Below are 14,586 nucleotides of genomic sequence, written 5' to 3'. Positions count from 1 at the left end.
TACGTTTCCTAATAAGGTACTCCTGGTAAAAGATAATTAAGTCATGGCTTCCAGGCTCTACGGTGTGACTCCCACAAATGGGCCAACTCGACTCCTCAGAATCATATTCAAACAACGCTTTGATCCCACCTGTGGTCCACACCTGTTTTGCACCAGCCCAGCGGCCTGCTGGGGGGCACGGGCTCTGCTCCCGGCACCGCCCCACCTTGTGCCCAGGATCACATACACCTGTTGCCCTAGCCCCTGTCCCCTGGCTTTGATCTCTAGGCATCGTGGAAGCCATCGGCTGTGACAGAGTTTTGGTTCAGCCTCATTGCCTTGGAATGCAGGTCTCAAGGGTTCTGCCCCTGGAAATTGGATAACGAGGTAGTACACGTTCCAGGAGTGTAGGCTGGCATGTTGGGACATTTCAAAGATGCTTTTCCATAACTTCATTCTTCTGGGGATTGGCCAGTAGTGTTGAGTAGCCCATAACGCTAGAGGTTGAAGAATCTCCCACGCCCAGATTCAGTACTGTCTGGATACAATTGCACTTTGCAAAGACAGTCGCTGTGCCATTCTTCCCCTCAGGGCTCTGAATCAGTAGGCTTTCCTCTCTCTCTACAAGCAGGTGGGAAATCTATAGAAAAATTGGGGTTTTTCAGGCATTATAAAGAGCTGGGAATATTTTTACAAGAGGAAAAACAACAGAGTTGACCCTTATTTAAATGGGACCTCTCACAGCAGATAAGGTGAAACACTTTTTTTTTCTTTTCTTTTTTAAACGGGCCACCGAAAATGTTAAGAGTCGTTTGCCAAAACCCACATCTGACTCAAATAAGCAAATCTGTTGTATATAGCCTATGCATGTAAAACAAAATCCAAATGCAAGCATGCATGCTTTCATGTTGTTCAACTACAGCAATCCGTATCTTATTTGTGTGTATCTTTGATGTCTATTATGTTATGTCGTCTGAAGTGATTACACTGCTTTCATTTAATAAAAGTTTTTCAAGTTGTTTTAAGTCTCTGAATGGAAAGACCAAAAAAAAAAAAAAAAAAAAGCTGAATTCTTATTTGCTGCATCTCAGCTTTTATGTTGAAAGCAGCTTATGTTGAAGTTCTTAGTCTAAACAATTTACAGTTTTCTGGATTAAGATCATGTAGGAGTCGGATGAAAATCTTCAAGACAACGTTACATAAACGATCCTGCAACTTAGGGGGAAATTAGACACTTGCAGACTCCAACTGCTGGGTACGATGGGAATTTTCTCAAGTGGGAAAAGGTGAGATTCCCTGGGAGAGTTACTGGAAGCGGGAAGGTTAAATCTACTCCCCAAACCTGGTTGCCCACAAAGGCAAATATGCCCTCGTACTAAAGCCAGGAGGGAGCGCAAAGCTTTCAAGTTGTTGGAGGGGAAGACAAACTTATTTGCTGCCCATCTGCTGATAGGAAGGGTAGGAAGGGCTTGGGCAGCTGACAGAGCAGTTCCCTGTGAATTTGACTATTATTTCAGGTTTCTATCTTTTCCTCTTCGGTAGGAAGATATTAAAAGTAGGTCTCTGGCAAAAAAAGGACAGAATAACACAGAGTCTCTGAAATTGCAACCTGTACAAATTCCTGGCCCAAAACCTTCATGTCTGGTGCTTGTCATCAACGAGCAGTTTGCAGAGTTTGCTCTCTTAAAGGATTAGAGAATGCTGGACGATTTCAGAAATATCTTAGCCTAGAAATTTACAAACTCTTAAGAGGTGAATGAATACTTGTTCTTTGATAGAAGAAATTCCATGGGAAGAACTTTGAGTACTAGGATTACTGACATATATAAAAGCTTTCATTTGCTTTGCATGTGCAGAAGCCACTTAAATTTTTTTTAGAACTATTATAGTTTGCATATTTATTTCTGGTAGGATTTACAGGTTATAATATCCCTGTACCTCAGCTCAAAACATAAATTATTTTATTTCCCCAACTTCTTCATGTCCCGTCTGTCTGGCATGTGTTTGTTTTCACATGAAGATAGTTTAACAGCCAAGAACAAAAAGGTGGAGGTCACTAATTTGCGGTGTGGAAGACCCAAAAGAAACACAATGAACTTTCTTCCCCACCAAAACATTGTATAGGTCAGAGCTTTATTTAGGGGATGGGTGGGTGGTAACACAAAAACACTTGTGGAATTCAGACTCTTAAATTTATGAAGGGTTAAAATCGAGGTAGTAGATCTTAATGCAGTGCATAGAAGAAATATTATTTGTTATTTTGCTTTTTTTTATGCCCTTATTTATTAAAATAGTCAAAGTATTCAGCCTTTATATTCACCACAGGCCTCACCCATCCTTCAGCCTTGTTGCTCCATTTTTTTCCCATCCACTATCAGCATGCTTTTGTTACAAACCAAATCTGATTATGTTATAGTGTTTTTTTTGGCTGTGCCACGTGGCTTGCGCGATCTTAGTTCCCCGAGCAGGGATGGATCCCTTGACCCCACAGTGGAGGCGCCAAGTCCTAAACAGTGGACCATCAGGGAGGTCCCTCTTACACTTTTTGAAGGAGAAAATTCTCAGTGACTCCCCTGTAGCCTTCAGGAACGTCCAAAATGCTCAGATCTGCAGATCCCGTTGGGCACCTCCCACGTTTCTCTCCTGGGGGTTCTGCCCTTCTCCATCTACTCACCCATCACGTGGAATCACTGAGGGAAAACTACACCCTCTCTGTATCCGAGACTGCTTCCTCCTTCTGGAACAATCTTCTCCAAACCTTTGTTAACTCCTAAGCGTCCTCAGGACTCAGCCAAGGTACCCTCATCACCCTGACCCTCTGCCCCCTCCCGGAAGAGCCTTCCCTGACGCTCCCTGCCGGGCCTGGGAGCCCTCTGCATTCGCCTGATGCGCTGGGCCTAATGTAGCTGCACATAGCTCAGGGCTGTGATTGCTGGGTTATTCATCTGGGTCCTGGGCTAGATTAGGAGACCCCTGTGAGCAGGCAGTAGAGCTTTTATTCTTCAAGTCCAGAATTTACCGTGACCAGGCACACAGCTGGTTCTTAGGAAATATTTGCGGAACAAATACATGATGTTTGTATAGAGATCTGTGTACAGAGACACACATTTTATCTTTTCAAGAATTAGGAAATTTGATATTTGAATGTATATAATTTTATCACACGTTAACTTTTTTTATTTTATTTTTTATTGAAGTATAGTTGATTTACAATACTGTGTTAGTTTCAGGTGTACAACACAGTGATTCAGTTGTATATATATATACAACTGAATAGATATATAAAAGGAATACATATATATTCCTTTATATACACACACACACACACACACACACACACATATATATATATATATATATATATATATATATATATACACACATACATATATATGTATTCCTTTTCAGAATCTTTTCCCTTATTGGTCATTACAAAATACTGAGTATAGTTCCCTCTGCTATACAGTAGGTCCTTGTTGGTCATCTATTTTATATATGAATGTGTATATGTTAATCCCAAACTCCTATCCCTCCCCCCACCCCCCTTTGCCCTTTGGTAAACATAAGTTTGTTTTCTATGTCTGTGAGTCTCTTTCTGTTTTGGCAATAAGTTCATTTGTATCTTTTTTTGTTTGTTTGTTTTTAGATTCCACATATAAGCGATATCATATGATATCTCTCTTTCTCTGTCTGGCTTACTTCACTTAGTATGATCATCTCTAGGTCCATCCATGTTGCTACAAATGGCATTATTTCATTCTTTTTTATGGCTGACTAATATTCACACATTAACTTTTATTTTCTCTTTTATGCCAAGAAACAGGGGTGTTTAGGAAAAGTAAAGCCAGTTTTGAAGCTACTTGCATATTTCACTGGGATCCTGCTATGACCTGTTGCTTGTCTCCGCAGAGGAAACACCAGGGACATTTTTGACCTGAACGGCCTGCCTGGGAGGGACGGGAATGTTCTTGAAGATCCCACACTTTGATTGACATGACCAGGCCTTCCACCACTGGCACTGGAATAGAAGGTAGGATCCCACACTCAGTGACTCAGGGTCCGGGCTCTGGACCCTGAAGGTTTAGGGTCCAAACGTGCTTCTGTCCTTTTCCAACCCGAGCAGGTGACCTCATGACTGCCTGCCTCCTCATTTGTCAAATGGGACTAATGACAGAACCTGGCTCACGGAACTGGTGTTACCCGAGTGTTTTCGTCCACTGGAAACACGTGGGTGCCTGATGCAGAGTAAACACTCAGCAAACACTCAGCAAACGTTAGCAGTCACCATCCTCCCTGTTGTCACTTTCCCAAATAGCAAGCCGCTCCTCTCTATCCCCTTTTGGCAGGGGATACCCACAAGGCTCCTCTTGATTCCTGTGTGTCATCCCCGGGGTCCAGCACTGCCACCATAGACAGCCTGCACTCACTCTGAAGACCCCCCCTGCTTGTTAACCTTCACCGTCACTTTCCAAAGTGATTTGGGTCATGTCCACTTTCTGGGTGGTGCTGAGTGAACGGTAGACAGAAAGAACCTGAGATTAAGCGAGGTGTCTCTTTTGGGGCTTCATGTTTAAACACAAATTCCTGGAACAAATCCAGAGCTCATTGGCTCTAAGGAAGAGCAAAAGCCAGGATGTGTCACTGAGCTTTTTTTCCCACAAACATGTAACCAGCCCAGAGAACTTGTAAAATCTGCAGAATGAGATTGACGTGAGTTTCTTGTATCATTTCCTCAAGGGTATATTAATGGACTAAGTAGTTCTCATGAGGGGAGTTTCCATAGGGGATTCCAGATGAGACTCTCTTGATGAACCACATTTTTTTACACAGAAAGCTAACTCTCTAACACACTCCCCATAGGGAATCTCTGCACGTCCTAGAATTATTAGCTGCTACACCTACACAGAGGCAAAGAATAAAATAGGACCAAGATTTATTTGAAGAGGCTTGTTTGTGACAAATTTCCATAATAACAAAAGTTTACAAAAACTGGTGTCGTGGTTTTGGTGGTGAAAGAGAACTTTGGTTTAAAACTTAGAAAAGAAAAATATCTAGTTCCAGTAAAATAATGCTCTGGAGATTATGTTTCTTAGAGATTTAAAAAGAAATGGCCCACTACTAAAACATCCTTCATGAAGGTATACCTTACTTATCTCATAAGACCATGAGCTCTGCTGTATGACAGTGTAACCACAGAGATTGTGCTTTTTTTCTTTTTGCATTTCCCCTTAAAGCCAATAAGGAAGCCAGCAAATTGATTGAACTTAACTTTGCTCAAAAAGTTTCTTTTGGAAATTATTGAGTAAAATGAGGGTGTCACAAACTTTCAATATCCATGCCAGTTTAACCCTAAGTCAATTCTGGGATGTTCCAATGCTGCTGAGTGGGAAGACATGAAGTTATGAAGGGATGTGGTCTGGGATAAATGGCCCATTCTAGTTGTAGGTTGTCCATTGAGACAAAGGAGCCAATGCAGACTCCATCCACATTGGATTCCATCGCCAAAAATATCCAGCAAGTGTGAGGGGTAGGGCAGTAGGATTTTTGGTCAGGCATAAGAGAGTGCTGGGTTCCAAAGGCTGTTGGGTTTGGAACCAGTCCCCAGCCAGCAGCAGATGGTACAGAGAGCCAGGGACCCCACCCAAGTGGGCTGAGGGGTACAGGGCAAGGCAGCATTTGCTACTGAGTGATTGGGAACATGTAATCCTCTTAGCAAACCAATACAGGCCGGACAAAGTGCTTAGTGGCAGAGAAGGGAGTAAGATTTGGAAAGAAGCCTTAAGCTCACTGAACTCACCTTTCCAAGTATCAAGGTATTCTTTCAGCAAATGCTGTTGAGTGGCTTCCCTATGCCAGACACTGTGCTAGGCATGGGGAATATGGCAATGACCACTGTAGACACAGAGTTCATAGTTTCACGGGGGAGAAAGACTGGACACATTCCCATTAACGTGTAGTTACACATTGTGACAAGTGCTCCGAAGGAGAGTTATAGGGGAGTCTAGGAGAGCCTAATAGGACAGCCTAGACCAGGAAAATTTCTTAGGAGGTAATGATGTTTGAGCTGAAGGACACCAAGCAGAAAGGCTAGAGTGAGGTGGGATGAGAGTCCAAATCATGTAGGCATGTGTGGGCCCCCTTAGGTTTTTATCCCAAGACCAGTGGAAGCCACGAAGGTGCTCTAAAGAGGGAACTAATATGAACAGTAAAGAGGCAGCCCAGGGCACTGAGAGTGCAGTTGTCTAGGGAAAGATGACGGCCCTTGGGCTGGAGTAGGCAGTGGAGATGGTGAAACCAGGACAGAAGTGCAAATCTCTTAGGGGGCATAAAAGTCTTAGTGGATAGTCGTGCCATAAACTGAGGCACAGTGGAGAAGGACCAGGTCTGGAGGAGAGGTTTCGGATTCGGGGAGTTTGAAGTGTCTTTGAGACATGTGAGTGGTGTAGTATGACTGGACTGGAGATAGAACCCTGGGATTCCGTGTCTAGATGAAAAGGGGGAGAAATGATGGATGGAGATCATGTTGCCTCAGAAGAGATGATGCAGTGAGAGGAACAGAGCACTGGGACCAAGTATTGGACCTCAGTATCCAAAGCCTGAGTTGAAGATGATAAGCTGGCAAAGGAAACTAAGAAAGAATCATCCCAGTGAGCCAGGAGAGGGTTGTTTCAGAATCCGAAGGGGAAATTTTTTCACAGGCAATGGGAGGTTAACTGAAGTGAGCCCCTCAAAAAAGGCCAATTCAATTTAGTGCCATGGAGGTTACTGGTCATCTCAGGGAAGACCACATGGCATGTGCTAGGGTTTAGGGTTTAGTCTAAATACGGCTGGGGTTCCTAATCAACTGAGTGAGCAGGTCAAAGGCCAGAGTGCCAACCCCTGTGTGGGGCTGGAGATGGTAGAATGAGGCACAAAAGTTGAGTCAAAAGGAAGTGACGATTTTGCTAATGGAGCTTCAAATACAATGCAACGCCCAAAACATGCATTTTCTTAAGTTTACTGGTGCCTATGCTATTGCTTTGAATGAATCCCTTGTTTCTGATGCCTTTACTATGAATCTAATAGTATCATGTTTACTATTTTTTAGCAACAAGGGGAAATGCATGTAGTTTTTGCAGGCAGATAGTTTGAATTACGACCACATCATAATTTATTGCCAAAGTATAATATTATCTTATGGATAATGGCTGGTTGGACAGGGTGTGAGAATAGTGTAAAAATAGTGAGTAGGAAGTAACAGCAAATGGGACCAGGTGATGAAAATTTAGGAGGCTTAAATATAGTTTAAGTAGACTAATTATTACTTCTTATTTAAGAAGCTATAAAGCCCTGCTGATTCACACTGCACCACAATATTAACCACATAGCTAATGGGTAAATGCAGATCTGGGGGCAAACATTGAATTCTGGTGCTTGTACTTGTTAACCATCTGACCTTGAGGAAACGACTTCCATTTTCTGTGCCTCAGTTTCATCTTCTATGAAATGGGGATAATAATAAAACCTATGTCTCAGGATTGTCATTAGTATTAAATGGGACCATCTATGTATATCACTTAGAAAGCCTGGCGGATAGTAGGCACATTGTAAATCTAGCTCTTAGTATGTTACTGTTATACTGTGATCAACACATTTTCATAAATCTGTGTCAACTTTTAGAAATTAGATATACAGTAATAGAATCACGAGGTCAAAGCATAAAATCAAAATTTTGGTCTTTTAATTTTTGCAATTTATTTCTTTAAATAATACTTGAACTGCTTTTCAGCCATAACACATGGGTATGGACAGACTTGGTAAAATACCAAAATACGTGTGTAGGACTGGTTAGTAAATAGCTGCTGGATGAGCCCCTCCTCCAGTGCCCCCAGGCATCCTGCCTCTTCCCAGGAAACCTCAGACTTCCCCAAAGCTCAGGAGAAACTCCAGAACCTTCTCCACCTCTGTGGCCTGCCTCTGATCTGATTGGTTAGGCCCATACCAAGTCAGTTATTAATTAACTGATGTGCATTCTGACCAATGTGGCCATAACATATTTTCCAGTAAATGTTCACCAGTGAAGCTTAGTATCATTAGCCAATACTTATTTGCTAGCTATCAGAAAGGCATTGCACTTTAATTCCCATTTCCTTGATTATTAGTGAGTTGAACATTTGTTTACATATGCTTATCATCCATTTGCATTTCCTCCTTTGTAATTTCCATGCTGGTAATTTTGCCTATTTTTCCATTGGAGGTCTTCGTGTTCTTCCTAATGATGTATAGGTGTTCTTTATTTTATTTTTTAAGTTTATTTTATTGAAGTTTAGTTGACTTACAATGTTGTGTTCATTTCTACTGCACAGCAAAGTGATTCAGTTGTACATTTTATATATATATATATATATATATATATATATATATATATATTCTTTTTCATATTCTTTTCCATTATGGTTTATCACAGGATATTGAATATAGTTCCCTGTGCTATACAATAGGACCTTGTTGTTTATCCATTCTCTATATAGGTGTTCTTTAAAAATTCAAGTATTAACAAATTTAATGTATATTTACTGTGAATGTAGTTATTAGTTTGCTTATCTTTTAATGTTGTTAGTGATCTTTTTTTCCTGAAGTTTATGTGAAATATCAAAAATGTTCAATTTTTACCATTGCTTTGGTGTTCAGAAAGTTTCTACATTAGAGTCAGACAAAAAAATATTAAATTGTGTCTTCTTGCTCTTTTAGGGCTTTTGTTTTTATGTCACAGACATTAAACTCTTCAACTGTCTATGGTTAATCTTGGTGTCTGATGAGAACAAGAGCTCGTCGTAGGTTGTTTTCTGATAGGGGATCTCCCCTATTCTGGTGACTTGGATGCCTCCTTTATTTTTTTACATGACTTTTGGCTTATATGTCTATTTTAACACTTTTTGGAAGAAGAAAGTCTGTCCTGTGTTAATATTTTTGCTTTTAAATATTATTTAGTGTCTCTGGTTACCGGGCAAGCGCGATGCCTTCAGCATCTTTGTGAACCTTCGTGGGGTCCCTGCCATTGCTCTGTAGGAGCCAGAGTACCACGAGAATTTCTCTCAGCTGACCGGGTCTCAGCAGAGCTACTCGTTGCTCTAAAGTACTGACAATTTGCCAGGACTTTGTGTATGGCCTCTGAGTTGGGTCTGGAATACTTTCGTAGAGAAAATGAGGCGAGAAGATTTATTCATCACCTCTGACTCCGCAGACATTTGGCTAGGACAGGGTCTAATTTGGACTGTAAGGTTGTGCTTTCATAAAATAAGTTTACGAAAGAAAAAAAGAAAGCGTATGAATTTTCAAGGGTTTATTTTCATTGAATTCATAGAAGAAAGACCCTGGCAATGAAAGGGATTCTTGGACCAAAAAAGAAATTTAATTACTTCTTCAAACTCTAATGACAGCACTTTTCTGTAATTTAAAAAATAATGTGGGTGAACTTTTCTTTTTGCTTCACTACCAAAGTGAGGCAGGGAGCAGAGATGGTCCAGAGGAAAAACAAGCATCGCTTTGTTTCACTTTCGACCTGTCAGTTATTCCAGGCTAAACATACCTAAGGTTATGACATTTCTTCATGAGCACCATCGCATCATTGCATGTTGCTATTGTATCAACTCCAAACTATGCATTTTCAATTCCTTATCTTTTTTTTTTTTTTTAATATTTTGTTTCTACCTCTTAATTTTACACTTTATTTATTTATTTATTTATTTTTGGCTGTGTTGGGTCTTCGTTTCTGTGCGAGGGCTTTCTCTAGTTGCGGCGAGCGGGGGCCACTCTTCATCGCGGTGCGCGGGCCTCTCACTATCGCGGCCTCTCTTGTTACGGAGCACAGGCTCCAGACGCCCAGGCTCAGTACTTGTGGCTCACGGGCCTAGTTGCTCCGCGGCATGTGGGATCTTCCCAGACCAGGGCTCGAACCCGTATCCCCTGTGTTGGCAGGCAGATTCTCAACCACTGCGCCACCAGGGAAGCCCTTTACCTTTTAATATATCATCTGACAGTGACATTTCTGCACAATAATTTGTCTTTTTCCTGTCTCATAATACTGGCTCTCCAGCTCAGACCAAACTGATGAGCGAATTTCAAAGAAACTTAGAGGTGTGTATAGAAAAAGAACACACAAAATTAGTGCAGAGGAGATTTTATAGCAAATATCACTAGAACTTTATCATAATACAGTTTGCTATTACAATAGTGTGATATTATAAGAGTCTATCTTACAAGGTAATTGGCGTACATTATTGAAGATCTAGCATTCTTAGTGCAGAATATGTACAACAAGAAATGCATTTTATAGTTTCTTTTGTGGGAGAAGAATTCATCATATTATAGCTTGTCTCACTGGCAACTTATTTCCTACCTTGTGTATGTGAAGTTTCAGAAAAATAAAGAAGCAAAATTTAAATTTCAAACTTTATTTTAGGACTGATTAAGTTATGTCATGCTGTCAGTGTGTCAGAGGTTTTTTTGGAGTGTGTTTTTTGTTAGCCTATCATTTTTAAAGAAACCTTTAGTAAATAACATTTACAACTAATACATAAATCTGTCAGTGCTTTCAAAAGTGTTATAGTGTTTCAAAGAGAAAAGCATTGTTCTTTACCTTGCCCAATATAGCAATGAAAGTAGGGCAGGCTGATTTAGTATAAGATTCCAAAGCTCCACTGTCATGTCACCAAGGCTTAAGAGCCTTTAATTTACATTTTCAGAAAAAAAAGTTATAGAATTAAATATCTCTGAACCAGCAAGACTGTTCATTACAGGAAGTTATTATTTTGATCAGGCTGTTGGTTTCTGAAGTCTGTGGCAACAATACAAAAATAGCTTTCCCTTGTTAATAAAGAACAATCTGCAAAAACAAATTAGAAATGTGTTAAGGACAAAATAAACAGACATGTTATTTTTTAAACTTGGGGGCCTCTGAATTTCACAGACTTCTGGAATCTGGGGCGCTCCACCCAACTGCTACACATTTTATTGCTCTGTTATAGGTTTGGCACGAGACGAATAATTTTCCAACTGTTGGAACAATGTGGGTTCACATTTTTCCAGAAGGGAAAAAAAACTCTATCTTACATATTAAATTCCAAATAGAGAAACAGTGTCTGTATCACTCTTCCCATTTTATGATGGAATTTGAGAACTAAGGGAAAAATTATATATAAGAAAATGGTATATCTAAGTGTAGTTGAAACCTTCATCTGGTGAAAGGATTTTTAAATCGGTGGAGAAAAGTCAATTCACAGAGCTAAGCTCCCATGTTGTGAAACCCTACTTATAACAGTCACTTGAGGCCAGTCACCTGGGATTCGTTGAAATAACTCCTGTCTAGTTCTTACTGTTACATATTATACACGCACTGCTGGCTGCCAAAGAAAGCTTGGTATAAGTTTGGCCAAGAAATCGTTCTTTGAATATATACATATCATGCGTTGCTTAGTCTAATAGTTCCTTCTAGGTCATTAGAAATTAATATTGACTTAACTGCCATGGCAACTGACACACCTGTTTCTGTGGGGTAGGGAGAGGCTTATAAGTTTTTGTTTTTTAAAAAGGATGAAATTGAAAAATTTTATATTGATATAAAAGGATGATAGAAATAACCTACAATGGAAGGTGATCCTTCCATATTTCCCTCCCTACTTTATGAAATGGGCAGAAAAAAATAATATCCAGGGCTGTTCACAAGACCTGTAGGAACAAATTTACTCAGTTGGAACTAAATCATGGCTTAGTCACCACAGTTAAGATGGTCATGTTTTGCCCTCCTCAGTTGAAGTGTGATGATGGAGTGAAGTGAAGGAAGTGGGTGAAGGAAGTGGGAGTCAGAGGCATTGGGTGGTTTGTTTATCGGGTGAGAGGGCAACAGCACTGTGTCAAGATGCAGAAAGCGTGCAGGTGTTTGCATTTGGGAGAATCATTGCCTAAGCATTTTGGATGGTTATTTCTTTTGCTCAGTTGTGAGTAGTCGTGCTTTTTAAAATTACAGCACTGTTCACACCCAGATGACATGCTTGCTGGCATGTCAGCCTAGAAAACTATGTTTTCCCTGGCTTGTCCTCTCCACTTCCTGATGTCTGCATGTCTGCTGTCCCAGGCGGTTCTTTTGTTCTCCCCTTTCCCCTCTCCCTGGTCCCCACCCGGTGCTGACTTTCCCTGCCCTCTGTCTCTGTCCCCTTCCCTTGGTTCCCAGCCTCCTTGCCCTCTCGCAGGGGAAGTTTCCAGAGGGGTCTCGGCAGCCAACTCAGACCAGGATTGTGTTGCCAGCTCCCAGATGCAGGTGACACGTTGCAGAGTGAAGCGGCAACTCAAGGTAGGGGAGGCTAGGTGAGATTTGTGACTTCTGTCCCTGGAAAGGCAAGCAAAGCTTATACCACAGTGTTGAAAACTTGAGATCTCAAGAGACCATCTGGTGTTGCCCTCGGCTTTCAGGGGGGTGGGTATCATTACCCCCAAGAGGCAGCTGAGGTCTTGAGAGGTTAAGTGATCTGCTCCAAATCTCACAGCTAATGAATGGTGGCTCTCTTTCTCTCTCTCTCTCTCTCTGTGTGTGTGTGTGTGTGTGTGTGTGTTTGTGTGTGTGTGTGTGTGTCTTAGAGAAACTAGAACACTGGTAGCTTCTTTCTAGAGTTGACATTCCCCCCCTCATTTGGAGAAATTTTTAAAATACAGAAAAGTACAAAGAATAATATAACAACTATACTCTCATCACTCACACTTAAAACTGTTAAATATTTTGCAATATATGCTGCCTGTGTCTTTTTTCTATCTATATCCTTTAAAAATCACACAGCAGGAAAAGTATGCGTTCGTGTTGTTGGGGAAAAAAAGATAGGCAAAAATAGAAAAAAGAATGAATGCATTAATTGCCTTTGAAAAGACAGAAAAGAGACAGTATATCCTGCAGTAACACCAATACCCCTTTTGCCCAACCCCCCTCACTGCCTCATTCCCTTCCTTTCCTTTTCAGAAACTAAGCAACAAGCAGCTTCAGTCTGATGAGAATCCTTTCAATGTTACCTACATATCCATAGCCATAAACAGAATACGGTACTGTTTTACACTTGCTTCCCTGTCGTATTTGATGGGTCATCCTGAACCTTGCTTTCTTTACTAACATCATTTTGCTGAGATGAAACACACATACAGTTAGTTCATTAATTTTAACCATCATGCAGTGATACACTGCGTGCACATAACACCTTTTATCCAGATGGTTGCTTCCAAATGTTCGGGCTCCCAATTTATGATTTGGACTATCCCATTTCTATTCCAAAACATACCGGAGTAAACATGTGGGGACATGTCTCCCTGTGCACATGTGAGGGCTTCCCTGGAGATGAAATTGCATGTGTTCATCGATCACGCACATTTCCCCTTGTCCTCCATATTGCCAAACTGCCGTCCAAAGGGGCTGCAACAGAGAGACTCCTGCCAACTTGAACGGAGATTCTGTTTCCCTAAATTCTTCCCCCAAATCAAGGGTCTTAGTCTTTTTAATTTTTATATAGCAATTGAAATATAGTTCATCATTTTTGTTATTGTGCAAGTAAGAGGTAAGAGACTAGGTAAGTGTTCAGAGAACTTCGGCGTCTGCTAATCTCAAGCGCCCCGTCCATCCTGGGATTAGCAGACGCACACTCTTCTCTACAGGATGGATAAACATTGAGGTCCTACCGTAGAGCACAGGGAACTATATTCAATATCCTGTAATAAACCATAACGGAAAAGAATATGAAAAAGGATATATAGATATATATGTATAACTGAATCACTTTGCTGTACATCAGAAACTAACACAACATTGTAAATCAACTATACTTCAATAAAATAAAGTAAAAAAAAAAAAAAAGAACAATTCAACGTATGTGGAAATGTAACTGTGATGAGAATCTATAAGACTCAACTCCACCAGAGCTGTGAGTTAATGCAGAGGGCCTGGAAAGCTATTAACATGGCCACTTTTGCCATTTTTGAACATTTTGGGGGCCTATCGATGACTTAGCTGCTGTATGCTAAAGACAGTGATATAGACACATTAACTTTGTATGAAAAGAGCATTTGACAAGAAAAGTCTAGGTATCCATATTTGGATGCTTCCTCACAAGTCAACTGCTTGATTACATAGATAGAAAAAGTAAAACCCAGAAAGTTTAACGACTCATCCAAGACCTCATAGGAAGACTTCTTTTAGAAAAATAAGTTTTAGAAAGATTGAATAATTGCCTGAGAAATGCTGAAATAAAAGTGAATGACGCTTACGGGACTCCAGCCCATGAGGTCTCCTCATGATTCTATGCACAATATATGCCTCTCAGCAGCTCCCATTTCTGTGGTGTTTTACCCCTGCATCAAGAGCAGAGCCCGGATTATAGAAGATTCTCAATAGCTATTAGCTGAATTAATGAATAAGTTAATCTCTGTGGTGTGTACATGTATTGGAACCGGTGCCCAGAAGATAAAAGTATTCTGTCTCCCAGGGACGTACAAATCTATCCTCTTCCTCAGGTCCATCCCCTGGTTGCCTCTCTGGTCCCTACATGAGAATCTTAATGGCAGACTGACCCAAATAGAGGGGGAGGTTGAGCAAAA

Source organism: Balaenoptera ricei, chromosome 18 (assembly GCF_028023285.1).
Source record: "Balaenoptera ricei isolate mBalRic1 chromosome 18, mBalRic1.hap2, whole genome shotgun sequence".
Taxonomy (NCBI): domain Eukaryota; kingdom Metazoa; phylum Chordata; class Mammalia; order Artiodactyla; family Balaenopteridae; genus Balaenoptera; species Balaenoptera ricei.
Note: the sequence above shows the minus strand (reverse complement) of the source record.